This window comes from Phascolarctos cinereus, unplaced genomic scaffold (assembly GCF_003287225.1).
Source record: "Phascolarctos cinereus isolate Bilbo 61053 unplaced genomic scaffold, phaCin_HiC Scaffold_5;HRSCAF=322, whole genome shotgun sequence".
NCBI lineage: Eukaryota > Metazoa > Chordata > Mammalia > Diprotodontia > Phascolarctidae > Phascolarctos > Phascolarctos cinereus.
This window is the reverse complement of record NW_027555958.1, coordinates 315,100,864-315,127,641: the sequence shown is the minus strand read 5'-3', so window position 1 is coordinate 315,127,641 and position 26,778 is coordinate 315,100,864. Positions and strand designations below refer to the sequence as shown.

At 38.7% G+C, this 26,778-nt stretch overlaps 1 protein-coding gene across 2 annotated transcripts in view; it reads left to right on the top strand.

Moving 5' to 3' along the window:
* Window positions 1–26,778, top strand: part of MKS1 (MKS transition zone complex subunit 1) — a 69,374-nt gene that overhangs the window by 12,291 nt on the left and 30,305 nt on the right. Inside the window, exon 2 of one of the 2 annotated variants that reach the window (XM_078156091.1) lies at window positions 25,615–25,677. The exons of the other annotated variant lie outside the window; for it this stretch is intronic. The gene's annotated coding sequence lies outside the window, so the exon portion shown is untranslated. The remainder of the gene's footprint in view (window positions 1–25,614; window positions 25,678–26,778) is intronic. 2 annotated transcript variants of the gene reach the window in all.

The following is a 26,778-nucleotide window of genomic DNA, read 5'->3' as shown; positions in this document are numbered from 1 at the left end:
CTCCATGACTAACAGACATAATGTCTTTGGGTGGATGCACAAACATGGAGTCAAAGGGCAGAGTGGTAAATTGTCTGATCAGGAAGAGAAGAAGAATATAGGGATGAATTCAAAATGTATCTGGTCCTCACCATGGAGCCAACTCCTGCTTAACTCATTTTTGGGGGTAGGAGCCTGTGATAAGAACCCCTCAGTAATTTTTATGGAAAGCTGTAAAGGGGCAATCCTTCACTATCTGATGAAATCATCCTACACAATAAGGAAATACTCAGTCCTTCAAGGGGCTTAAGACCAAAAGGAATCAGAACCCCAGCTCTCACTTCAGGGGGAAATAGAACAACCTTCCCAACAGTGGAGAGGAATTAAATTTGTTGGAAATCATGCTCTCCACAATCCCAGGAGCCTGGGCTCAGTGATTCCAACAATTGGTATTATTGATTGATTGGGTTGCTTTTGTTTCTCTGGGGGGTGGGGGTGAAATACTCTGTACCTGTGATTTCATCTGTTTAAGGAACTCTTGATAGGGAAATTCCCTACCCAATGACTACTTATTTATCTTTAACTTACTGTTTCTTCTGTTGATTGCGGCATTAAGAGGTGAAATTGCATGACTATGGACTCACATTAACTAGCAGGTATCTGTTTTTCTACTCCAAGGCCTGACTACTTATCATCCTGGATGATGATGTGCTGACCTTTGGGCTGCTTTCATAGAATCGTAAAATCTCAGAGTTGGAAAGAATCTCAGAGACCATCCTATATCTGAACAAGAACGCTCTTTAAAACTTCCTTAATACAAGGACATCAACTCTTTGCCGAAAGACTTCTGATAAGCCCAATCATTCTTTATATAGCATATTCTACTTTGGGATTGCTCTGGTAGGAGGTTTGTTCTAATATTGATCTAAAATAAAAAACTTCATTGTTCCTACTGAGGCAGCGAGGTTGGCTCCATGTCTACAGCACTGAACCTGGGGTCAGGAAGACCTGAGCTCAAATCCATCCTCAGACACTTACTACTGATCCTGGGCAAGTCACTTAACCTCTGTCTGCCTCAGTTTCCTCAACTGTAAAATGGAATTAATAATATTTAACTCCCAGAGTTTTTATGAGGATCAAATAAAATAATATTTGTAAAGTGCTTGGCACAAAATAGTAGATACTTTATAAATTTGTGTTCCCTTCTCCCTTTCCCTGGTTCTGCCCCTGGGGCCAACCGGGACAAATTTAATCTATTTCCCACATGACTGACCTTCAAATACTTGGGCACAGCTATCATGATAGAAGCATGGTTAGATATGGAGTCCTGAGTATTCTCTTTCTCAGGTCCTTCCAACTGATCTTCTGATGACATCTTGAGACCTTTCACCACCATGCTTGCCCTCCTCTGTATCTTTACTATGTTCTCTACTTTATCTTTGTTCTTAATATATGGTTTCCAGAACGGAACACAATATTTACAATGTGCTTACTCAGCTGTAGATCAGGCAACTTCTGAAAATATAGTTTACCTAGGTTTTATTTTTTACAGGCTCTAGAGAGAACAATTAACTTGTTTTAATTTAATTTATTTAAACTAACAAAAATCGACTTTATCTCTGTATACTCCTCCTCCCAGAGGGAAAGAAGAAAGGAAAAATGTAATAAATATGTACAGTCAAACAAAACAAATCCCCATATTGACCATGTCAAACAAAACAAAGCAAAACAGAACAATGCCTCATTCTGTACCTTGAGTCCATCACCTGTCTTTTAGGAGGTGGGTAGCATATTTCATTATCAGTCCTCTGAAATCATGTTTACCTAGGTTTTAGGAAAGCATTTGACAAAATCCCTCATAGTATCCTTGTGGACAAAAAAAACAAAAACAAAAAACATAACCTATGCAATAGTATAGTTAGGTCAATTCAGAATTTTATGAATAATTACACCCAGTGATGGATAGATGGATGGACGGATGGATGGATGGATGGATGGATGATGGATGGAAGATAGATGGATAGATGACACATTTATTAAACACTTACTATGTGTCAGGCACTGTGATAAGCACTGAGAATACAAATTAAAGCAAGTAAGACAGTCCCCATCAGGGAACTTCCATTCTAAGAGAGAAAAAAACACAGAGGAGAGCTGGGAAATTAGAAAGCAGGTGAGAGGGTACCAGTGAAGTGGCTGGAGACCTTTTGGAAAGTACACTAGTGTTTGGGGAGGCCTGATTCAGCCAAAGCAATCCTATCAGAGATCAGAGTGGCTCCAGAGGTGAATCCCATTCTCAGGTGGGGAAGCAATGCAGAAGATGGCTTGGAGTAGAGTGTAGATAGCATATGTCCATGATTTGCTTTTAATGTGGAAGGGGATCTTTAGAGTTGTGCCCCAGAAATCTGTACTTGGCATTTTAGTGTTCAACATTTTTATCAGTGACTTTCATAGACATAGATATTGTACTTATCAGATTTGCATGTGTATGAGACAAAGCTAAGAGGGATAATTAACAAGCTAGGGGACAGTCAGGCTATAAAAGATGGAGCTGAAACTAGTGGGAAGTTATGGTAGTTTTTCTTAGGGCACTGACATGACAGGAGGAGAAGGGTGCTTCCTCCCCTTGGCACTTCTCCATTCTCATCCCTTGCCTTACAGTTCTCCACTGGCCTTTATTCATCATAGCATTTCCCTAAACCATTGCCTCTCCCACCATCCTTGCCTCCTCCCAGGGTTTGGGAATAGGAGGTCAATTGTGCCTTAGGACGTGGGCAAGGCTCTGGGTTTGCCCAGAAAAAACTGTTCTTCTCTCGGCATGACTGCATCTGTCAGGAAACCCCATTCTGAGAACCTGTGCCAACCTTTCCCAAAGGATTCCAAAGACATTTGTTTTCACAGATGAGAAGCCTGGGGTCTCATTCTCCTGCTGCTACTGCAACAGGATAGTCACCCAGTTTTTCTCTTTGCCATGGATTGGTATCTTGGGGATTTCTCTCTCAAGAAGACATTGAGTCCAAGGGTCAATCATAATTGGTGTGTAAGAAAAAGTAGAGGGGCAGCTAGGTGATGCAGTGGATAGAGCACCAGCTCTGGAATCAGGAGGACCTGAAGTCAAATCTAGCCCCAGACACTTGATCACTTGATTTTTACTAGCTGTGTGACTGGGCAAGTCACTTAACCCTAATTGCCTTCCCCCCACCCCCCCAAAAAAAAGAAGAAAAGAAAAAAGAAAAAGAAAAAGTAGAGAAACAAAGAATCAAGAAAGGGTAACAAATGTGAAGATTTTATTTTTAAATTTTACATTTCCTTGAGAAAATGCTGGTGGGAATCTGTAGTTCTATCTTTCTCTAAAACTTATTCAAATCTGTTCATGATTTACACCCAAAGACTAAGAATCATGGAATTTTGGTTCTAATCTGATTTCCATCACTAAAGATTCGATTGACTTTGGGCAAGTCATTTTATTACTCCATCTAGATGACTCCTCCATCTTCAAAATGGGGGGTGGGTGGTTTAGGCTAGAATTCAGAGGTTCTTAACTTGGGGAATCTGTCAACTTAATTTAAATTTTTTTTATTATTTCAATCTAGTTTTAAATCCTATGTATTTTTATTTGTTTTTTAATAGTATTTTATTTTTTTCTAATTACACGTAAAGAAAAATTTTAACATTCATTTGAAAACTTTCAGTTCCAGATTTTCTCCTTCCCTCCCTTTCCTCCCCTCCTTAAGATGGTAAATAATTTGACATTTACATATGTGCAATCATGTAAAACATATTTCCATATTAGTCATGTCATGAAAGAAGAAATAGACCAAAAGAAAAAAAAATGAAAAAAATTAAGAAAATGAAAATAGTATGTCCTTGATCTGCATTCAGACTCCATTGGGTTTTTCCCTGCATGTGAATAGTAATTTTTCTTGTGAGACCTTCAGAATTATCTTGGATCATTGTATTGTTGGGAATAGCTAAGTCATTTATATTTGATCATTGTCCAATGTTGCTTTTGCTATGTACACTGTTCTCCTGGTTTTGCTCATTTTACTTTGCATCAGTTCATGTAAGTCTTTCTGAAATCTACCTGCTTGTCATTTCTTATACACAATAGTATTCCATTACATTCATATACCACAACTTGTTCAGCCTTTCCCCAATTGATGGACATCCCCTCAATTTCCAATTCTTTGCCACCACAAAGAGAGCTGCTATAAACATTTTTGTACAAATAGGTCCCCTTCCCCCTTTAAAAAAATCTCTTTGGTATACAAACCTAGCAGTGATCTATGTATTTTATTTAATGCATTTAAAAACATTATTCTGAGGAGTCTATAAGATTTCCCACATCATCAAGAAGGTCCAGGATGCAAAAAAGTTTAAGAATCCCTAGACTAGATGGCTTTTTAAGAAACCTCTCTTCTCTGACCTGTGAAACCCAACACATTTTTATGTATACAACTGCACCCTGAGTAAGTAAGAGACTGTTCCTTGAACAAATTAAGTGTGGTATTTCCTGGTTTGGGGTTTGTTTTTTTTTGTCTACCACTCAACTCTGGATTTCCTTTTCATTTTATTCCCTAAAATTTTTTCCAAGGGAACCTGAAGAGATAACACCTATTTGTAATCTAACATTGGATCATAATGAGTAGAAGGAAACAAAAAGATCATTCAGGAAGGAAATCTGTGTCACCCAATGCCTGGAATACACTCCCTTCTTATGGCAGCCTTTTAGAGTCCTTGGACTCCTTTGAGGCTTGACTCAGATGTTTCCTCCCTCCAGTGGGGCACTTGTAAAAAACAGTTTGCTGGGGGAAAATAGTAGAACACTTTCAAGTTTAATCTGCTTTATTATAATTTTCTCCATCATTTCCTGAAGTCTAGGCAAGCAACATCAAGGCCTGACTTATAGTTTTCTGATTTCTGAGATTGTCAATGCTTATACTGCAAATTTAACAATCAGCTCTCTAGATCCCTGTTTCCTCTAGCTATGATAGATTCTCCCCTTAAATATTCCTAGAACTGTTTGCTAGATCTTTCCTTTGCCCCTTCACTCCCTATCCTGTATTATTATATTTCTGGTGTACTCAGCTTCTGTATTATATATTTCTGGTGTACTCAGCTCCCTCCTCCTCTCCTTCCTCCCCTTCCTTCCCCCCCCCCCAAGCCTTCAGGTATAATGTAAACTCCTTCAGGACCATGTTGTTTCTGTCTTTATGACCTTCAGTAACAAGCTAAGTACCTTGTCCATAGTAGGTGTTTAATAAACATTTACAAACTTTTAAATCCTGGAAGTATAGTATACAGTTCAGTTGCAAATACAAGAAAGGCTGAAGTTTTTTAAAAAGAAATTTAATCTTATTTTATCATCAACCCATTTTCTATCTATTTTTATTTTTTTTCAGGAGTGAGGGGGCAATCAGAGTTAAGTGACTTGCCCAAGGTCATACAGCTAGTAAGTGTCTGAGGCTAGAATTGAACTCAGATCCTCCTGACTACAGAGTCAGTACTCTATCCACTATGCCACCTAGCTGCCCCTATGTTTTCCGTATCTTAAAAAAAGTGTTATTTTTGTTGACATCTTTTGTTTTCACTTCATGTTCATTTCTTAATATATCTTTCCCCAGTTGTCTACCCAGTGATCCATTCCTGGAAACAAGATCAAAAAAGAAAGAGGAAAAAAAATTCAGCAAAACAAACCAACTCCTTGTGTATGCAACATTCTGCATCCATAACCCTTCACTTCTACAATCAAGGGAGGAATGTATTTTCTCTTCTCTAGGGCCAAGCTTGCACCTTCTAATTAGACAATATTTAGTTTCAGGTTTTGCTATTTCTCTTTACACTTATTGTCATTGGGCGTGGGGTTTCCTGGTTCTGCTTGCTTCACTTGGTGTCGTTTCTCACATTTCATGCTTCTCTGAATTCTTCATTGTAGTCATTCCTTACAGCACAGTAATATTCCATTATACACATGAGCTACCATTTGTTTAGCCGTAATCCAGTTATTGGACATCTACTTTGTTTCTGGTTCAGAAAGACTACATTCTTCAGAGATTTCTTTCTGATGACTAAAAAAAAAGCTAGAAAAATCTGAAGAGTGGTTTGACATCATGTGATGATATTGAGACTATAGAAATGGTGAAAGAACCTGCTGCCAGTCCTTACCCCCTTTTTTCAAGCTTCCTCCAACATATATTCAAAGAACTCATCAAATTCAAAGAATCATTGGCAATTAGGGATAGGAAAAAAATCATCTAATCCAACCTTCTCTCCAGTGCAAGGATCTCCTTCATAGCATCCTAAGGCGGTCATCTTTTTGAGTCAGCCTATTCAATTACTTTAATTCTTATAATAACAATAATAAAATAGCATTTACAGAGCTCTTTAAATTTTGAAAAGCACTGTACATGTGGGATCTCATTCAATGGCCTCACAACAACCCTGGGAGGTAGTTTCTATTGCTATCCACATTTTACATATGAGGAAACCAAGGCCAAGAGAATCTAAGTGACTTGTCCAGGGTCACACAGTTATATAATAGCCTTGAGGTGGGGATTTGAACTTGGGTCTTCCTGACACCAAGTCTAGCACTCTTACCCACTGCTTCTTCACTTCGCTTCCTAAAAAGGTTTTTTCCCTTACACTGAGCCAAAATGCACTTTCCTTTGACTTCCAACCATTGGAGCTACAATAATTCCTTCTGTGGAACCCTATATGACAAGCCTACTCCTGCTTCTATGAAACAGTTTTTCAAATATTTGAAGCCATCAATTCTCCTAAGTCTTAGATCTCTCCCCCAGCCTCCTTTCCCAAAATCCTCTTTGCTTACTCTTTACTCTCTTAAAATGTTTTCATTTCCCTGTTCATTCTCTCTCTATTGCCTCCAGATTCAGTCCTCTTTGTCCTATAATTACCAATTGCCACTTCAGATTATCTCAAGGAACTCACTCTGGAGTTGAACTTCTGACTAATATTAGCCAAAATGAGTTCCTGCTAGTAAAACACTAACCACTCCCTTTTCCCTTCTGCCACTACAAATCATTCAGTGTGGTTGGTTCCTCTCCAGGCGGTGACAGAGTGGGTTTATTTTCCTAAACTGAAAATATGCCTGCCATCTCTCTCCCCCTTGACCTTGACCATGAACCTAGAGATACAGATCATTCAGCCTTTGAGAGATGCTGAAAATCACACAGAGACTTTCAGAAGGACTGAAGACTTTTCGATAGGCATCCACAGTCTGTAGCATATAATTACCAATATAACCTGAACAAAAGAATTGCTATAAAATATATTATTCAGGAAAAACAGGACTGAAAAAGGAGGTGGGCCAGTTATATAGCAAATCCAAGAGATCACTGATAGACATCTTTTTTTTACTCCCTTCCATAATCATGGATCATAAGAGCTCTTATAGTCCCTTTAGCAACCACCTTGCTCTAGGGGACCTGCTCATGGAGCCCCTCTTTAGAGCAGGCACATTATACTCTGTCTGCTACCAGCCCATGTGGAAGATACTGGGGTGGGGGAGCCTGCTTCTGGAAAGGTGTGACGGTGCGTAATTGAAGGGATCTGCTCCCCAATTCTGAGCAGGTACAAACTGGTTCCACCTGCTAACCACGTGGTGGAGAGATGTACTTTTGACTGGCTGCTGAGCCAGAACCGGAGTGTGTTTAAAAAAACAAAAAGTCAACAGCTGGCAAAAGTGAGCCTCTTGCTTTGAGCTGTCTGGAATGTATTTGGATGGGAGAGATCGATGGAGTGTCCCAAAAATCTTAATACATTTTTTAAGCTTTGGCAGCTTAAAGTCTTGGGTCCCCCACCCCTACCTGGGGCCAACATGTAGCTTGTGAATATAGGCTCCTGTCCTTTGCCCCGGAGTGTTAGTGCCTTCCTACTTTTAAGTGAAGGAGTATTGAAGACAGCTATGTTCTTGTGCTAGGAGACAGCTAAGTGGCTCAGTGAACAGAGGACTGGGCCTGGAGTCAGGAGGACCTGAGTTCAAATTTGGCCTCAGACACTTGACACTTACTAGCTGTGTAACCCTGGGCAAGTCACTTAACCCTGATTGCCTCATACAAAATAAAAGGTTGAAGGTATACATTGAAGGCAACCATTAGGGAACAACACTGGTTCATCCAATGTCTATGCCATATTATAAAATGAACTCCATGGGGCAAATGTGGTGTGATCTCACTCTTCTCAGGAAGTGAAGCAATAGGGGGAGAGAGTGTGAACCACTCCCCCCTCCAAATGAGGGGGGGGATACTTTGTAATATCCCATTGTGAAAGCTAATTGATGTTAATTGCTTAAATGATACTGGGGAGCTAATCACTGCCAGAACACCCTGGAAATGGGAACTGAACAGAGAGCATTAAAAAAGACTCCTCAACCCCTCAGGGGGTACCCCTAACACTCTGAGGGGAAGATGTAGCCTTGCTCTGGGCACTTGACTCACCAATGGGAATGGGAGTTGGGACAGGATCCCCAGGACTGATAAAGATTACATCATAAAACTCCATCATTTTACATATGAGTAAACCAAGGCCTGTAGAAGGGAAGTGATTTGGCCAAGGATACATAGTCAACTAGTGGATGAGTCAGGATTGAAACTCAGGACTTGGCTTCTGGTCCACTATACCACACTACTTCCTGTGGCCCAGAAACATTTATTTTCATTCTTTCACTGCTTTTTGGACATTTCAAACTGTATGTCCCCTAAGCATCTTAGACTCACCATGTACAGAAATGAATTTCTCATCTTTTCCTCCAAACTCATCTCTCTTCTGAATTTCCTTATTAGTGTTGAAGGCATCACTATCTAGTCATCCTGGTTCCCAACCTTAGTGTCATCCTGGACTCTTGGTTCTCTCTTAACACACAGGTTGACTCAGTTGCCAAACTTTGCCTGATTTACCTCCATGACATGTCCTGCCTGCAACCCCTTTTCTCAGCCCACACAGGCACCACCCTAGTTTAATTTTTCATCACTTCTTGCCTAGACTATTGCAGTACTCTCCTAACTGGCCTCCTCTCTCATACCTCAAGTCCCTCCTTGCTCAAATCTGTTGTCCACACAGTTGCCAAAGCACTTTCCTAAAGTTCAGCTCTGATCGTGTCACTCTCCTGCTCCAAAAACTCTAGCGGTTCCCAATTACCTCTATCTATGAGAAAATATAAACTCCTTAATCTGTCACTTAAAGTCCTTCACAACATAGTCCTAACTAACCTTTGCTATCTTATATATATATTACTCCATATATATCACATATATAATTACATATTACTTATTATACTATATTATACATTATCATAGTAATACATAGTATAATACATAACAATATATTGCTATATATAATTATATATTACTTATATATTATAACATCTTGTATATATCATAGTAATATATAATATTACTATATATAATATTGTTACTTATATATAATATATTATTAGAGTAATATAATACATAATTTTATGTACTGTATATTACTTATGTATAATTGCATACTATTATATATTAGAATATTTTATATTATAATATTGTATATTATGGCAAATGATTATTGTATCATAATAATTATACTATATTAGATATAATAATAAATTATTATATGTTTGTTGTTGTTCAGCTGTTCCTGACTCTCATGCCATTACTGTCCATGGGGTTTTCCTGGTAAAGATATTGGAGTGATTTGCCATTTTCTTCTCCAGTGGCTTAAGGCAAGCAGATTTGCCCAGTGTCACATAGCTAGCAAGTCTCTGAGGCTAGATTTGAGCTCAGGCCTTCTTGACTCCAGATCCTGCACTCTAACCACTGAGCCATCTAGCTGCCTCTACCATGTGTTACTTATTTATATAATTATATATTATATATTACTTATTGTTATTATGTTGTCATCATAGTTGTTCAGTCATTTCAGTCACAAGAAACTCTTCATGACCTCATTTGGGGTTTTGTTGGCAAAGATACTGGAGTGGTTTGCGTTTCCTTCTCCAGCTCACTTAACAGAGGAGGAACTGAGGCAAACAGGGTTAAGTTACTTGCCCAAGGTCACACAGCTAATAAGTGTCTGAAGCCAGATTTGAATTCAGGAGGATGAGTCTTCCTGACTCCAGGACTGGCTCTCTATTCACTGTGCCACCAATATTACATATTATAATGATGTATTACTAATGTAATTAATTACATGTTACTATCTATTATGATATATTATTTCATTGTTTAGTCATTTTTTAGTCATGATCAACTCTTTGTGACCTCATTTGGGATTTTCTTGGCAGAGATACTAGAATGGTTTTCCATTTCCTTCTCCAGTTCATTTTATAGATGAAGAACTGAGGCAAACAGGGTTAAGTGACTTGTCTAAGGTCACACAGCTAGTAAGTGTCCAAGGACAGATTTTAACTCAGGAAGATGAATCTTATGGACTCCAGATCCAACACTCTATCCGCCATGGCACCTAGCTGCCCTATCCACTATGTACAGCTATATGTTATATACAACTTATATTACTATGTAACATTCATTATATATTATTACAATGATATATTATTAGGTAATCATACATTATAATGTATATTATAATAATTCATAACATATTACTATATGTAATTATATATTATAGCATATATTATATATTATTATAATATTACTATCTATATTATATTATTATATATTATAATTAATATTATATATTATGTAGTACAGTCAAATTACCCTTATTGTTCTCTGTATATAGTGTTCCATTTCCCATCTCTGCCCTTTTCCACTGGCTGCCCCCCATGCCTAAAGTGTACTTCCTATTCACTTCTGCCTCATAGAATCCCTAATTTCCTTCAAGATTCAGCTTAAGCACCGCCTTACATAAGAGGCCCTGGATTCAGGAGGATCTGAGTTCAAATCCAGCCTCAGACACATAACACTTACTAGCTGTGTGACCCTGGGCAAGTCACTTAACCCCATTGCCTAGCCAAAATAAATAAATAGATAAATAAATGAACGAATGAATGAACTAATAAATAAATAAATAGATGAGGCAACTAAATCTAAGAGAAGTTAGATAGCTTGTCTAGAATCATACAGCTAATGTTTGAGGCAAGATTTGAACTCAGATCTTTGTGACTTCCAACTGAGCACTCTACCTGCTTAGCCACCTAGCTGCTATAAAGTGTTAGAGACGTATTTTGTGGTTGTTAAGTCATTTCAGTTGTGTCTGGCTCTCTGTGATTCCATTTGGGGTTTTCTTGGCAAGGATACTGGAGTAGGTTGCCATTTCCTTCTCCAGCTCATTTTATAGGTGAGGCACACAGGGTTAAGTGACTTGCCCAGGGTCACAGAGCTAATAAGTGTCTGAGGCTGGATTTGAACTCAGGTCCTCTTCACTCCAGGGCCAGCACTCTATCTACTGTGCCACCTAGTTGCCCCAGTGCTATTAAATGATATCTATATTGGGGGGGAAATCAGTTTTCCAATGAATTGTACATTTAAGTCATGTAAAAATAGCCCTTTCATATACACAAGGGCTATTTCCAGCTAAGATTTTATGGAACACTACTTGGTAGATAATGTCTGTTAGTGCTTTCTTGGTTAATAATACATGTAAAGTTCAGGGGGCCAAGCACCCTTTCTCCCTAAGGGGACCCAACTCTGGGTCCTGACAGACTAGGTTCAGTCCCAGAGGAGTCTGACCTCCAAAAGGACACATCAGACTTTTTTCTTCCTCTCTGGTTCAGTATATTTCCATTCTAGTATGGTAGAAAATCTTTTAAAGTTTAGGAATAGCTCATGTCTATGGACTCCTCTTAAAGGTATTAAAAATTTTCCTTCCAAATGGCAAACCACTCCAGTATCTTTGTTAAGAAAACTTAAATAAGATCATGAAGAGTCAGATATGACTGAAATGACTCAATAACAAAAATTATTATTATTATTATTATTTAGGTCCACTTGGAATTTATGATTGTTGTGATTTCTTGATTACAAACATTATCTGGAAGAAAAAAAAGTTTTTCTTGCAGAAAATTACTTAATGTACAAAGCTGATCAGGTATAGGAAACTAATTTATTTCCTTCTCCAGAATAGAAACACTTAAATCACAAAGGACTCATAAGTGTGCATCAGTAAACACACTTTCAACACTTGAAACAGTAGCTCATAACTTCTTAAAACACTAAACCATGGAGCATATTGTGCGGCTATTGAATAAGCATTTCACATTCATCTTGGACCCATATTGTCTGAGTACTCAAGTATAAGGTCTCTACTGGCAAACTAGGCATGCCAGGCTGATCCTACTACCTGTGGTCTCCTTCTCTTCCAAGAAGTTGTCTCAGGAGGCAGCTAGATGGCACAGTGGATAGAGCACTGACCCTGGATTCAGGAGGATCTGAGTTCAAACCTGGCCTCGGACACATAACACTTGCTAGCTGTGTGACCCTGGACAAGTCACTTAACCCCATTGCCTAGCCACAAAAAAAAAGGAAAAAAAAGTTGTGTCAGAAATCTCCTCTTTCTGGACAATCAGCACCTGGACCCAGGAATTCCTGACCTCTCAAATTCGTGAGGTCATCTCCAAGGTTAGGAACACATCCATCTCAGTAGTACTACTGTTGTCTGTGCTCCACAAAAGAAATACAAAGCAGCAGCTAAGACCTTGAAGGCCAGTCTCAGGTTCACTTAGAAAAGGACATGTGCTGCCTCAGGAGGTAGTAGAGAACTCACCGGAGATTTGTAGTTGGTTCCTTCTTATTGCAGGTCTTTAAGCAAAAGCTAGATGTGAACATATTTCACAATAAGGGAGATTTTTGTTCAGTAATAGATTGGCGTACATGGCCACTGAAATCTCTTCAATCAATCACCGAGCATTTGTCAAGCATCTATCAAGTGAGAAACACCCTACTAATCTCTGGGGATGTAAAGATAAAAGCAAAAACAGTCACTGATCTCAAGGAACTCAGTCTGACAAAGAAAGACCACATGTATATGTATAAGTTTAGGGCTAGGGACATTGATATTGAGAAACTGATGTTGATATTTCATTGATATTGAGAAATCCCAAATGAGGAAAGTCCCTGTTCTTCCAGTGAGGGTTAGTGGTACTTTCTCTGCAACTTAGAGTTTTAGAGAATTTCCTTGACCATTGAAAAATTAAGTGAGGTACTCAGGGTCACACAGTCAGTATGTGAGAGGCAGAAACCTCTCTGTAAAACCAGGTTTTCCTGGCTTCAAGGATAGCTCTGTCTCCACTATACTACATTGCCTCTCACATGTGAAGTATTGTTATTTCAAGTAATTTTTCACTTGGTTTTCTGGGATTCTCTAAATATACCATCATAACAACTGAAAAGAGTGATAGCTTTGTTTCTTCCTTGCCTATTCTAATTATTTCAGTTTTTTTCTTCTCTAATTCCTACAGCCAACATTTCTAGCACAATATTGAATAACAGTGGTGATAATGGACAGCCTTGTTTCACCCCTGATCTTATTGGAAATGCTTCTAGCTTATCCCCATTACATATAATGCTTGCTGATGGTTTTTGATAGATACTATCTTGTCATTTTAAGGAAGACTCCATTCATCCCTATGCTCTCTAGTGTTTTTAATAGGAACGGGTGCTGTATTTTGTCAAATGCTTTTTCTGCATCTATTGAGATAATCATATGATTTCTGTTGGTTTTGTTGTTGATATGGTCAATTATGCTGATACTTTTCCTAATATTGAACCAGCCCTGCGTTCCTGGTATAAATCCTACCTGTCATAGTTTATTATCCTCAAGATAAGTTATTATAATCTCTTTGCTAATATTTTATTAAAAAATTTTTGCATCTATATTCATTAGGGAAATTGGTCTATACTTTTCTTTCTCTGTTTTGGCTCTTCCCAGTTTAGGTATCAGCACCATATTTGTCTCATAAAAAGAATTTGATAGGACTCCTTCTTCACCTATTTTCCCAAATAGTTTATATAGTATTGGAATTAGTTGTTCTTTAAATGTTTGAAGTATTGTTACAAGAGATGTCATGAAGACTGACAAGATGTGACAATTGAGTGGATATGTGTGGTTAAAGAGAGAGAGAGATGGATAGAGGATGACCTCAACTAGCTTCAGGAAGAATTTTTATTTGTTCAGATAGTGTCAAAGACAAGCAAGAGTGGCCCTGGGCAAAACTGTGAAGTAGATGAAACAGGCTATCCTGCCTACCCATCCCTCTCTGTACTTTCCTCCCCCTCTAATCTGACATGAAGCTGATAGTAAGTAAACATCTGGAGTTGTTTTTCCCACCTTCTAGGTCTCAGTGACAGGAGATTTGTAGTCTCTGTGAATAGAAGTACAATGCTTTTGGAAAAAATAGGGAAATTCAGAAGAAGGGTTTGTTTTGGAGCAAAGATAAATAGGTTTATTTTTGGACATGTTGAGTTTGGGACATCTATGGGACATACAGTTTGAGCTGTCCTGCAGGCAGTTGGTGATGTGGAACTGGAATATAGGAGAAAGATAAAGGCTAGAAATAGATATCTGGAAGTCATCAACATAATTAAATCTGTGTGAGCAGATGAGTCAGTATATAGGGAATCGTTGAAAACCTTGGCAAAAATGAACAACAATGATACAGAAAATATTTAAACAAAAAATTGTATAATATTTTAAAAAGTATATGGCCAACCATATATAGGTAGTTGTTTTTCGAGTACACCTATGATCACAGGCTATGTTCTGGATGCTACTGCTGCAAAGGAGATTAAGGAAGAGTCAACAGAGGTATCAGAGAGCTAATAAATCAGAGGACAGAGTATCAAGGAGGAGAGGGTGGTCAGTGGTGTCATGTGGCATGAACAAGTCAAAAAGGATGAAGACTGAGGAATGTCCATAAGACTGGGCAATTAAGACGATATTGGCGACTTTGGAAATGGCCATTTCAGTTCAGTGATGAAATGGGAAACCAGATTATGGAGACTTTCAAAGAATGAGGGGAAAGGAAGTGAAGACAATGCCTGTAGACAGCTTTATCAAGCAGTTCAGCTTCAAAAAAAAAAGAGAGAGAGATAAAGGATGATAGCTGGTGGGGATGATAGGGTGTAGTATGGGTTTTGTGAAATCAGTGAAAATGCTGGTCATCAGTTTGATGTTGCCATTAGGAGCTAATGTATATTAAAATATGAAAAGCTTGCAAAAAATAAGAAAGACATCTCAAGACGAATGTTCCCTTCAAGCTGGCAGTCTATTGCATGTGACCTCAACTAGCTTCTGATAGAATTTTTATTTATTCAGGTAATGTCAAAGACAAAGAAGACTGACCCTGGGCAAAACTGTGAAGTGGATGAGGCAGGCTGTCACCTCCCTACCCTTCTTCCGCTATACTCTTTCCTCCCCCTCTACTCTAAGGTGAAGCTAAGAGTAAAAAGTATCTAGAATTGTGTTTTTCTCACCTACCAGGTCTCAGGGACATAGAATTTTAGAGTTGGAAAGGATCTTACACTGGACCCCAGTTCAAATTCTACTTCTATTTGCATGTACTTCAGCAAGTCTTAAATTCTCAGAATCTGTTTTGGTAAAACAAAAGGGATGACCTTGCATTCCTTTGTGGCTCTAAATCAGAGCCTTCTGTACTCATATTGATCTGATCAACCACAGTTGGACACACTGTACCTTGACTCCAACATAGTGATGTCATTTTGGTCCTTTTCAGGAACAAAGGAAAATAACCAAGCAAATTGGTGATCCTAGTCCAACAATCTCATTTTATTTTTTTTAATAAATTCATTAAATCGGGGGCAGCTAGGCGGCACAGTGGATAGAGCACCGGCCCTGAAGTCAGGAGGACCTGAGTTCAAATTCGGCCTCAGACTCATAACACTTACTAGTTGTGTGACCCCGGGCAAGTCACTTAACCCCAATTGCCTTTAAAAAAAATTCATTAAATCTAGAGCTGGAAGGGAACTCAGAGACCATCTAGTCCAGAGGTGGGGATCCTGCCGCCTCATCTGTAAAATGAGGGTGTTAGACTAGATGGGGAGGGGGGGCGGGGGTAACCTGCAGCCTCGAGGCTACATGTGGCCTTTTAGGTCCTCAAATGTGGCCCTTTGACTGAATCTAAACTTCACAGAACAAATTCTTTCATTAAGAGGATTTGTTCAAGGCCACACCTGATTTCCTACAATCTTTACCATCACCTTACTCAAACCCTAGTAGAGACAAGACCCTATACACAAGAGCTCTGGAAATAGCTGTGCCCCCCACCCCCACCCCAGTTCCCCCTCAGTCACTCATCCTGCTTCCAGCCTGACTGGAAGCCAAAGGCCAAAGGTATAGTTCCTGTGGAGAAGAGGCCTACTACCACCACCACCAACAATGAACATACTTTTACTAGGCAGGTAAGCCCAGTACTACTGTAGTATCACTGTCCCCAACACCTTCAGACTACCAGCTTTTCTTTCAGCCCTGTTTCCAGTATAGTAATGTCTATTAAAAATGTTCTTTAGTTTTGGAGGTTCATTGATATGTCCAACAAATTGTGAGCAACAGCTTTGCCTACAATAATACTACTAATCTAATAGTCTCTTTGTTGAATTCCAAAGGGTGTTTTAATTTATTTTTACCTGTTTCCAGCCATGGATGGCTTATCACTGGGTTGAGTCTCCTGCTCCCTTCAACTGATCTCTGAGCCAGAAAAGCCGATGTTTGGGGGTGCCGCACTAGCATAGAAGAAGAGATGACGTCTGGATGTTTGATCTTTTGGAGACTGCTGACACAATGCGTCTAGTCCAGAGATGGAAGGAGGATGAGTCCTATCCCACCTCAGAGTGATGGCAGGGCTGGGGCTCTGGCCCCTTCTTCCCAAGAAGCATGTGTATTCACTTAACTGTTGGCTTATACTGGAGGACCTTGACCACTTTTCCTCTCCTGTCATGCTTCCTTTCCTTAAGCATAGAACTTAGGAGGCAGCATTATGTAGTGCACAGGGCACTGAACCTGGAGTATGGAAGACCTTGGTGCAAATGCTACCTCAGATAATTAGTTGTGTGACTTTGAATAAATCATTTAGCCTCTGTTGCATGTAATCCTGGGCTCAAGCCTGAAATATGTGCATAAGACCCTCCTCATTGGTGAAGAGGAGAATGACTCTATACTGAATGCCTGAGTGAGGGGTGGAATTGGCACAAAAGGAGGCACTTTTTTTCTTGCTTCAAGAGAAGATATATAGTTCAAAACCCTCTTTAGGGTGAAACCCAAGGAGAAGAAAGAAAAAACTTTGGGAAGCAGCAGATATGTAGAAAGAACTGGTGCCTGTCTCCCTACAGACTTTGGGGAGTTTTCCCTTGGATGAGACTGGTTGAGCTAAGATATCTTGCTCCTAATGAAAGAGCTCATTTACTCTGTGTATTGTCTGGAACACTCTAATCTGCATTTCTTTTGATTTCTATTTGCTAGCTACTGAGATAAATGGATTTACTCACTAGCCACTATTTGTGATGGTTTTTTGTATAACTTACATTCATCAGGAAGGGGTCAAGCCTTCAGAAATAAGCTTGGGACACTCCTTCCCTTTTATGGTATAGCGGTCAGGAAAGTTGCTTGAACTTAAAAATAATTTCCTTTGATTATCAATATTTAGTGGTGCAGGTATATATAATTATAGTCTGGTTGTTATTATTCAATTGTTTTTCAGGGGTGTCTGATGCTTTGTGACCCCATTTGGAGTTTTCTTGGCAGAGATACTGGAGCAGTCTGCCATTTCCTCCTCCAGCTTATTTTACAGATAAAGAACTGGGGCCAACAGGATTAAATGATTTAAATGTCACACAGCTAGTAAGTATCTGAGGCCAGATTTTGACTCAGGAAGATGAGTCCAGGCCCAGCACTCTATCCACTGCACCATCTAGCTGCCCCTTCTTTAAGGAGAACAAAGTGTCCAGGTTCATGGCCCCTGCTCCTAATCCGCTTTAGGCAAGAATTAAAATCTTTCTCAGAAAGGAGCAGGCAAGGTCCTCAAGGTATCTGTGAAAGCCCTTTCTCAAACCAAATTTAGGACATACACACATAAACTACATGGGTAATACACATGCCTTATCTGTAAATGAATATATTCAGCTCGTTGGTCTCAAAGATCCATTCCACCTCTAAGTCTATAATCTTATGTTCCCATGATTCTTATAAACATCAAAATATCAATGAAGGCCTACCAGTGCTTGAGACAAGGGCAACATCTAGCAGAGTGGTCCAAGTAATAGCATTAGGATCATGTTTGTGACGAGGAAGAAGTCCTCCAAAATTAAGATCACACATCAATCACACTTGGTATTTAATTGGTCTGTCCTCAGTAAAGATATATTATTAATTGGAAAATTAGCAGACTTGGAAAAAAAAAGTTTATGTTCTAGTAAGGCTTAAATATTAGCCCAATTATATGTTACTATTAGTGATAAGTTACTGAATTGTGCTCTATTTATTCTATGATTCTTTATTGCTTAACATTCCCTTTTTTATATGGGAATAAGTTACCTATTTCATCTCTGGTCATATCTATATATGCTAGGCACCTTTTTTTTTTAACCTTTTTTTTTTTACTTCCCAGCTTGCTTGAGAAAACCCTAGACTTTGAGCCCATAACCATCTGATAATTAACAACTCTGTTAGTAGCATCTTTTACTGAAGTAACTAGGACAGGAATGAAAAGCCAATGAATATGACAATTAAGGGAATCTTATGTCCCCTCTTGATAAGTCAAACAAACTGTGATGGAAAGTAAAGAACAGGAATTGGCATAGGTCAACAGTCCTGTGGCCTTGGCTGCATGGTGTCAAGCTACCCACTGTGCCAGATTTATAAAACAAGGATTTGTTATCTGCAAATTTATGAAAAATAGCAGTTTCTTGTGAATAATTCTATCTTCTTGATTGTGTCTAGGTATTCAATACATGCTAAATTTTGGCAACCTGGGGTACATTTCACAGTTTCTACGGTTTCCTTGAAAAATCTTCATTGAGCAATAAATCTGGGCTCCTTACTTTCTGTATTTTCTACTACTAATGATCTGATCTTTTATCACTAAATGAACTCCTCTGCTTAAGTACATGTCTGCCAGACTCCACCACTTGCTCAATGTTTCTCTAATGACATATTGTTCAATGGTGTTCACCTTGGGGGGATTTTTGATTGCATTTTGGATCTTTGCCATCTCATAGGTTCAAATAAAAGTTACATTCCATAAATCTAATGGTGTATCTCTATTATCAGCTTTTATTATTGCTCTGTAAGTGGCATCTGTTTGTTCAGGAAGTATTTCTAGAAATTTTTTAACATGTTTATCACGCAGCCTGAAAATATTGATCTGTTTCCTTCCTCCTTTTTGATAAAGAGGTATTTGTCTTTCCATAGCTGCCCATGTATGGTAGGCCATATACTTGAAAAAATATTGTATAAGTTTTTGTTTAAATATTTCCTGTATCATTGTTATCTACTTTTCCCAAGGTATTCATAAAGACTAGTATTTCTTTTTTTTTCCTTTTTTAAAATTAATTTATTTTGATTTATCAACAATCACTTCCATATGCTTTTGAGCTGAAAATTTTTCTCCCCCTTCCTCCCCCCCATCCTCCCCAAGACTGCACACAATCTGATATAGGCTTTACATTTACATACCCATTAAACATATTTTCACATTAGTGAAGTTGTAAGTAAAAATTAAAACCAATAGGAGGAACCATCATTCACATTCACAGTTATGATTACTATCTGTGTCTTTTTCTCCATCCTTTTACCCCCCTATTTATGCTTTTCTTTCTCCTTTTTCCTTTCTCCTCTTCACTAGTGTTTTGCTTTTGACCACCGCCTCCTTCAGTCCTTTCCCCCTTTTATTATCCCTTTCCCTTTTCTTCCCCTTTACTCTTACTGCTGCTTCCCTCCCTTCTTTCCCCCCCTCCCTTTTCTTTCCCCTTTTCCCTCCTACTGCCTATAGGGCAAGTTAGATTTCTATTCCTAACTGATTATATTATGCCCTTCTTGAGCCAAATCTGATGAGAGTAAGGTTCAAACAATGCTTCCCCACCTTCTTTCCCTCTGCTGTAATAGGATTTTGTGTCTTTTCCTGTAATGTAATTTACCCTTGTCTGCATCCTCCTTTCTCAGTACATTTTCTAAGATCAGATTGATCCACTTATTTGGATCCATTTAACCCACTTGATTAGATTTTTTTTTATCATTACATCAAAGTCAACTAATATCCACCCTCTTTATGTATACTCCTTTAACAAGGTGTAATAACAATACAGTTCTCAAGGGTTGCAAGTCTCATATTCCCTTGTAGGGGTTTAAACAGCCCCCCTTATTAACAACATATTGTATCCTTCTGTCTCATTTACCTTTTTAAGTCCTTGAGTCTTGTACTTGAAGATCAAATTTTTTGTTGAGCTCTGGTCTTTTTATCAGGAAAGTTTGGAAGTCTCCTATTTGTTGAATATCCACCTCCTCCCTTGAAAAATGATGCTCATTTTTGCTGGGTAATTGATCCTTGGCTGCATTCCAAGCTCCTTTGCCTTACAGAATATCATGTTCCATGCCCTGTGGTCTTTTAATGTAGAAGCTGCAAGGTCCTGTGTAATCCTGACTGTGGTTCCATGATATTTAAATTGTTTCTTTCTGGCTGCTTGCAGCACCTTCTCTTTCATCTGGTAATTTTGGAATTTTGCTATTATATTTCTTGGTGTTGTCAATTTGGGATCTCTTTCAGGTGGTGATCGGTGGATTCTTTCTATGGTTATTTTCCCTTCTGGTTCTAGGACTTCTGGGCAGTTTTCCTTTATGATTTCCTGAAAGATACTGTCCAGGCTCTTTTTTTCATCATGATTTTCAGGTAGTCCAATAATTTTTAAATTGTCTCTCCTGAGTCGATTTTCCAGGTCGGTTGTTTTACTGATGAGGTATTTTATGTTTTCATCTATTTTTTCATTTTTTTGTTTCTGTTTGACTGATTCTTGCTCTCTCATAGAGACATTAGTTTCCATTTGTCCAATTCTAGTTTTTAACAGATTGTTTTCTTCTGTTAGTTTTTGTACTTCCTTCTTCAATTGGCCAATTGTGTTTTTTAGGGACTTGTTTTCTTCAGTGTATTTTTTTTCCAATTGGCCAATTGTATTTTTGAAGGACTCTTTACCTCTCTCATTTGACTATTAAAATCCTTCTTGAGCTCTTCTAAGAAGGCTTTTTGGGCTTCAGACCAGTTCATATTCCCTTTTGTTGTTGCAGATGTGGGTTTGTTGACAATGTTGTCCTCTTCAGAATTTCTGTCTTGATCTTCACTCTTCTCATAATATGAATCTATGGTACGTTTCTTTTTACTCATGGTGTTTCTTTATTCCCTGGCCTTTAAAGAGATTGAGCTCTCCTGCTGGGGAACAGAGGGTACTGACCCAAGCTTCTTGTGTTGGGAGCCTAGGTCTTGGTCACTGGCTTTGTGTGCTGGGGCCTCTTATGCTGGGAATTGGAGGCTGTAGGTTTCTGGCAGCTTACCTTGTGTTGGGCTGGAATCAGCAAGGCTGGAACTTTCAGGCAATTCTAGGTTGCCTGCTTTTCCTTTCCTTTGGCTTTCTTCAGCTCCTTTTAGATGGGTGCTGCAGGGTGTTTATCTGCCTGGGGCCCCCTGCAGTGTTGTCTCCCTCCTTTCTGCTAATGCACCCTTTGCAGTGGAGTGCCATAGCTCCTGGTGGTTTTCTGAGCTGGTTTCCACCGGTTCCCCCCACCTCACTGAGGCACTCAAAGGTCCAGGTGTTGGTGTTTGCCTGCTCTACCACCTGGGCTTCAGGATTTCTTCACAATTGGAGGCTTCAGGGTTCCTACAGCTCGCCTGGTGTTGGGTTGGAATCAGCAAGTCTGGGGCTTTAGGAAGTCTTTAGGTTGTTTTCTTCACCTCCTTTCAGATGAATGCCGCAGGGTGCTTATCCTCCTGGGGCCCCTTGTAGTTCTGCCTCCCTTATTTTTGCTGAGGCACCGCTGGGCTGCTGCACTGCTGCTCCTCGTCTTTCTTCTAGTTCAGGTATTTCAGGGTTTTTTTTCTGGGGTGATATTTTCTGGGTTTTCAGAGGTTGATAGGGGAGAGTGAGAGCGACTACCTTTTCACTCGCCATCTTGGCTCCCAGTAAGACTAGTATTTCAAAGGTGTTAATTGCTCTAAATCTGTTGCCCTTGTTGAATTTTGGCTTTTAATCTTGTGACTTTCTTGACATACACAACCATAACTCACTCCTTAAAAATTTTGTTGTTAATGTGTCTTATGTGGATGTGACCCATTTATTTGTAAATGTCACATTCATACTTTGGCTCTGTTTTAATATTACTATTGTTATTTCTTCATTTTCATCTTTTTGTTAGAGTTTAGAAGGAAATGATCCTGAGACAAGTTGCTATCCTGTTACTATTCTTCTATATTTGATATTTTGTGGACTATTATGTAGGGGGATAAAACTACTGCTTTTTGTAACTGGATAAGATTAAGTTTATCTTCTGTAGACTCACTGAAAGCCTCCTTTCTAGCTTAGAGAGAAAACTGTTCAAACTGGCTGTCTCTTCCCACCCCTACTCCTATTCTCTCAGACATATCTCTACCCCAAGACAATTTGAGGCAACCTTTATAGGAATCTTGGAGAAAAAAGTTGCATATACATAAAATACAGTTTTTGGGTAAATATTCCAGAACAATAGTCACTAATAATAGTAGCTTGATCTTTCACTGGAACTACTCCATTCCTTCCTTGACCACATCCCCCCGAAGATTGAAAGAGCTTTCTCCCTATGATCAATATCTTAATCCTTTAGTGAGTCAAAGTACCATTGTTTCAGGAGATAGGGAAAGTAATAATCTTAACTAGAAAAGATATTTCTACTTCTATTTTAAACTTTTATTTTTAAATTTTTTAAATTTATTTTTCTATTTTTACATACACTTATAAACGGTTCCTCCTTCCTATCCCCACCTAAAAACAAGAAAAAGAAAGTCCTGATCACAAATGTGCATCATCCAGCAAAATGAATTCCCACATTATCTATCTGAAAACATTTGTCTTTCCTTTTCTCTGCATTTTAAGTTTCTCACCTCTCTAGAAGAATATGAATGGTATGTTTCAGCTTCAGTCTTTGGACTCATGGTTTGTCACTGCTTTGATCAGAGTTCTAAAGCCTTTCAAAGTTGTTTTTCTCCATAATGTTAACGTCATTATATAAATAGTTCTCCCCAGTCTTCTTACTTTGATCTCCATCAACTCATTGATTCCTAATTCTGCCCCTAGGGAATTTCAGTCAATAAGCATTTATTGAATGCTTACCTTGTGGCAGGCACTGTGCTAATTAAGGAATACAAAGAAAAACAAAAAGACAGTCCTTGCATTCAAGGAGCTCATCATATCCTAATGAAGCATGTGTGTGTATGTGTGTGTGTTTGTGTCTGTTCAAGACTCATTTGTGGGGCAGCTAGGTGGCTCAGTGGATAGAGCACCAGTCCTGGATTCAGGAGGACCTGAGTTCAAATCCAGACACATAACACTTACTAGCTGTGTGACCTTGGGCAAGTCACTACACCCCATTGCCTAGCCAAAAAAAAAAAAAAGACTCATTTGTACACTTCAGATGAGATTCATTTGTCTGCATTGTCCTCTCCTTCCTCCATGCTGTATATACTCTTTTCTTTCATTCTTTTCTTGAAGACTGGGTCTCTTTATCTTGCCTAGGCTGGAAATGCAGTGGATACTCATGGGCAAGGTCTCACCACTCATTGGTATGGGAGCTGTGATCTGTATGTGACCCAGATTGGCTCACTGCTCCCTATACAACTTAATCCTTGACCCCAAGGGTTTGCCACTCATGCCATGGATAACCCACTGCCACTCAGAACTCCTGAGCTCAAGAGATCTGTCATTCTCAGCCTTTCTGGTGGTAGGGATTACAAGTTTATACAGGTTTATGCCACCATGCTCATTTTATGCTCTTCAAGCACCCCAATTTTGAGAAATGTCAAGTTCCATACCCTTCTTCCTCTTTTTTATATTACTCCTTTTACTTCCTCTTCTCTTTCCCCTCTTAAAACCCTCACAGTAAAATGAATCCACTCCTAGGATCTTTGGTTTTGTTTTTTAAATGTAACTCCCTTAATAACTTTTGAAGACATTAAGGTTCTGAAGGGACAATTATTATTCTCCTACTCTTAAAATGTTAACATTAGATCATTATGCAGCTCTTTCCAATGCTCAAATTAAATTCACCTTTCTAGAAATCTCTGAATTATTAAATTTGTATTTTAAAGTTCCTACTCAACTCCAGTTGTCTTTTCATCAGAAATTCTTAAAAGCCTTCTATTTCATTAAAGATCCTTTTTTTCCCTTATAGAATTATGCTTATCTTTGCAAGGCAAGTTATTCTTGGTTATAAGAATGTATTTCTTGTATTTCTTTTTCCATTTATAATATTGTATTCCAGGATCTCCTCTCATTTAAATAAAAGCTGATAGGTCCTGTGTGATCCTGACTGTAGTTTCTTTGATCCTTAAACTGCTTCTTTCTGGATGCTTGCAGTATTTTCCCTTTATTATGGAAGCTTTGGATTTTGGCTATGACAATCCTAGGACTTCTTTTGGGGGTTTATTTCAGAAAGTGATTGGCAGATTTTTTTCTTTCTTTAATTCAATCATGTCTGGGCAATTTTCATTTATGATTTCTTGAAATATAGTGTCCAGACTTTTTTAAAAAATTGTTTCAGGGAGTCCAATGATTATTAAATTATCTCTCCCTGACTTTTTTTCCAGGTCATTTTTAAAATATTAGAGACCCTAAATTTTGAATCTTTCGATTTAATATGTTTTGCTTCCTCACGGAGTCACTGATTTCCATTTGATCTATTCTAGGGAGTTCATTTCTTAGGTAAGGTTCATGACTTTTGCTTCTAAGCTATTTATTTTCCTTTCAATTCTTTCCTATAGAGCTTTTATTTCTTTTTTTTTTCAACTTTTATTTCATTTCCATTTCTCGCTCCATTTCTTCTAGTTATTCATGTAGTTTTTGTGGAAAATGCAATTTTTTTTTCTCTTTGAGTATTTGCTTGAAATTTTAATGGAGTCATTCTCATCTTTTTGATGGTCATCAGACTTGCTATAATGTTTATACTGGTTAGTATTTTCTTTGGTTTATTTACCTCTCCCACTTTAGCTCCTGAACTGGGGCTTTGTGACAGGGTCAGCACTTTTGAATAGGGTGATTGGCCTAGCTTAGTCTGGTCCTGAGTCACTTGGGTTCCTGCATTGACCTTCACCTCATGGGTTAAGCGTCCCTGGATCTCTGCATGTTCAGAGTGCTGGATCTTCAGGGTCCTCTCTAGAATATCAAAGCAGAGTGTTAGGGACCTTAAAGCCCCTGGACTTGGGGTGCTGTAGTCTGAGCATTGGGGAATCACGCATGTCACTGTCTTTCCTCAAGGTTTCCAAGGTCCACAATTTTTTGTTTTTATAACTACTCTGGGGCTTTCTTGGGAGAGCATTCTGCTCTTGCTACCTTTAGACACAGAGTCTTACAGGCTACATATGTCCCTGGCCTATTTTTGGTGGTGCTGGGAAGCTGTCCTGTGTTGGCACTGACTTTGTTGTATTGTCCTTAGGCTTTTGGCTGTGTGAAGAAGGTTTTTCTGTTATAACTGTCATAAAGCAAGATGTCGATCTAGGTGAGTGGTTTTAGATGAATTATTAGTAGCAACATCATCACATTTTGAGAAAGTTTATGCCAAAAAAAAATGAACCCACCTTAATAATAAATAATTTAAGTCATAATGTTTTAAAAATAATGTTATAGAGGTTTGTTTTAAGCTATGAATATGAAGCATAAATAAATTCATCAATAAACATCTGTTCACTATTTTTATCATGTCTGTTGTCTTAAAATTATAATTTTATTTAGACAAAATGTGAGTTCTGATTATTTGCATAGATTATTTTATGAAAATGGGGGGCACAACCATTTTTAAAAGGAGGTTGTCACTACATAAAAATGAGAAACCACTGGCTTAGACCAGAGACTTCTTAGAATGGGAAAAACATAGGAAAGTGTAAAATAGAAAGTATGTAGGATGAGTAATAGGGGGCATCAGCCTTGGAAATTGATGAGAATGAGTGAATAAATGAAAAAATTATTTTTTAAGCACTTGCTATGAGCCAAATATTGTATTAAATGCTGTGAGAACAAATATAAAAAAGAGATAGATCTTGCTCTCAAAGAGATCATATTCTAAGGGGGAGACATAACATATAGAGAAGGGTTCTACTACATGGTTGATAGAAGGGCTTGGTGTTCCAAAAGGTGTAGCTGAAGGACAGATGGCAAGGTCCAGGGGTCCCTAGTGTACTTTGGCTAGTCAGATTCTGATGGCTTGGAGCATGGACAGCATAGCAGCATTGCAGATGGTTAGGCCATTTTGCTCTCTTGGTTGGACACTGGCACTCCCATCCCCTTCTCTATAAAGGCAGCCCCAGATTGTGTAGAAGGTTGGGGAAGAAGATAGCCTTATGATTCCTGCTTCCCACTGGGCATCCAATGTCTGGATTTGGCAAGGAAAATGGAGGACAGCATTAGGGCACCTACTTCCCTTTGGGACCACTAGATGGAGATCAGAGATCTGGAGGTGGGGTGTGGGAGTGCAGAGAGCAGTGCAAAAAGAACCTAGCCTGCGGGGGAGTGACTATATTTGGCTAAAATGTGAGTGTTAATGTATTTGGGGGGGATTAAGCTACCTAGCATCAAAGGAGAGTGACAACAGTGATACTATTTA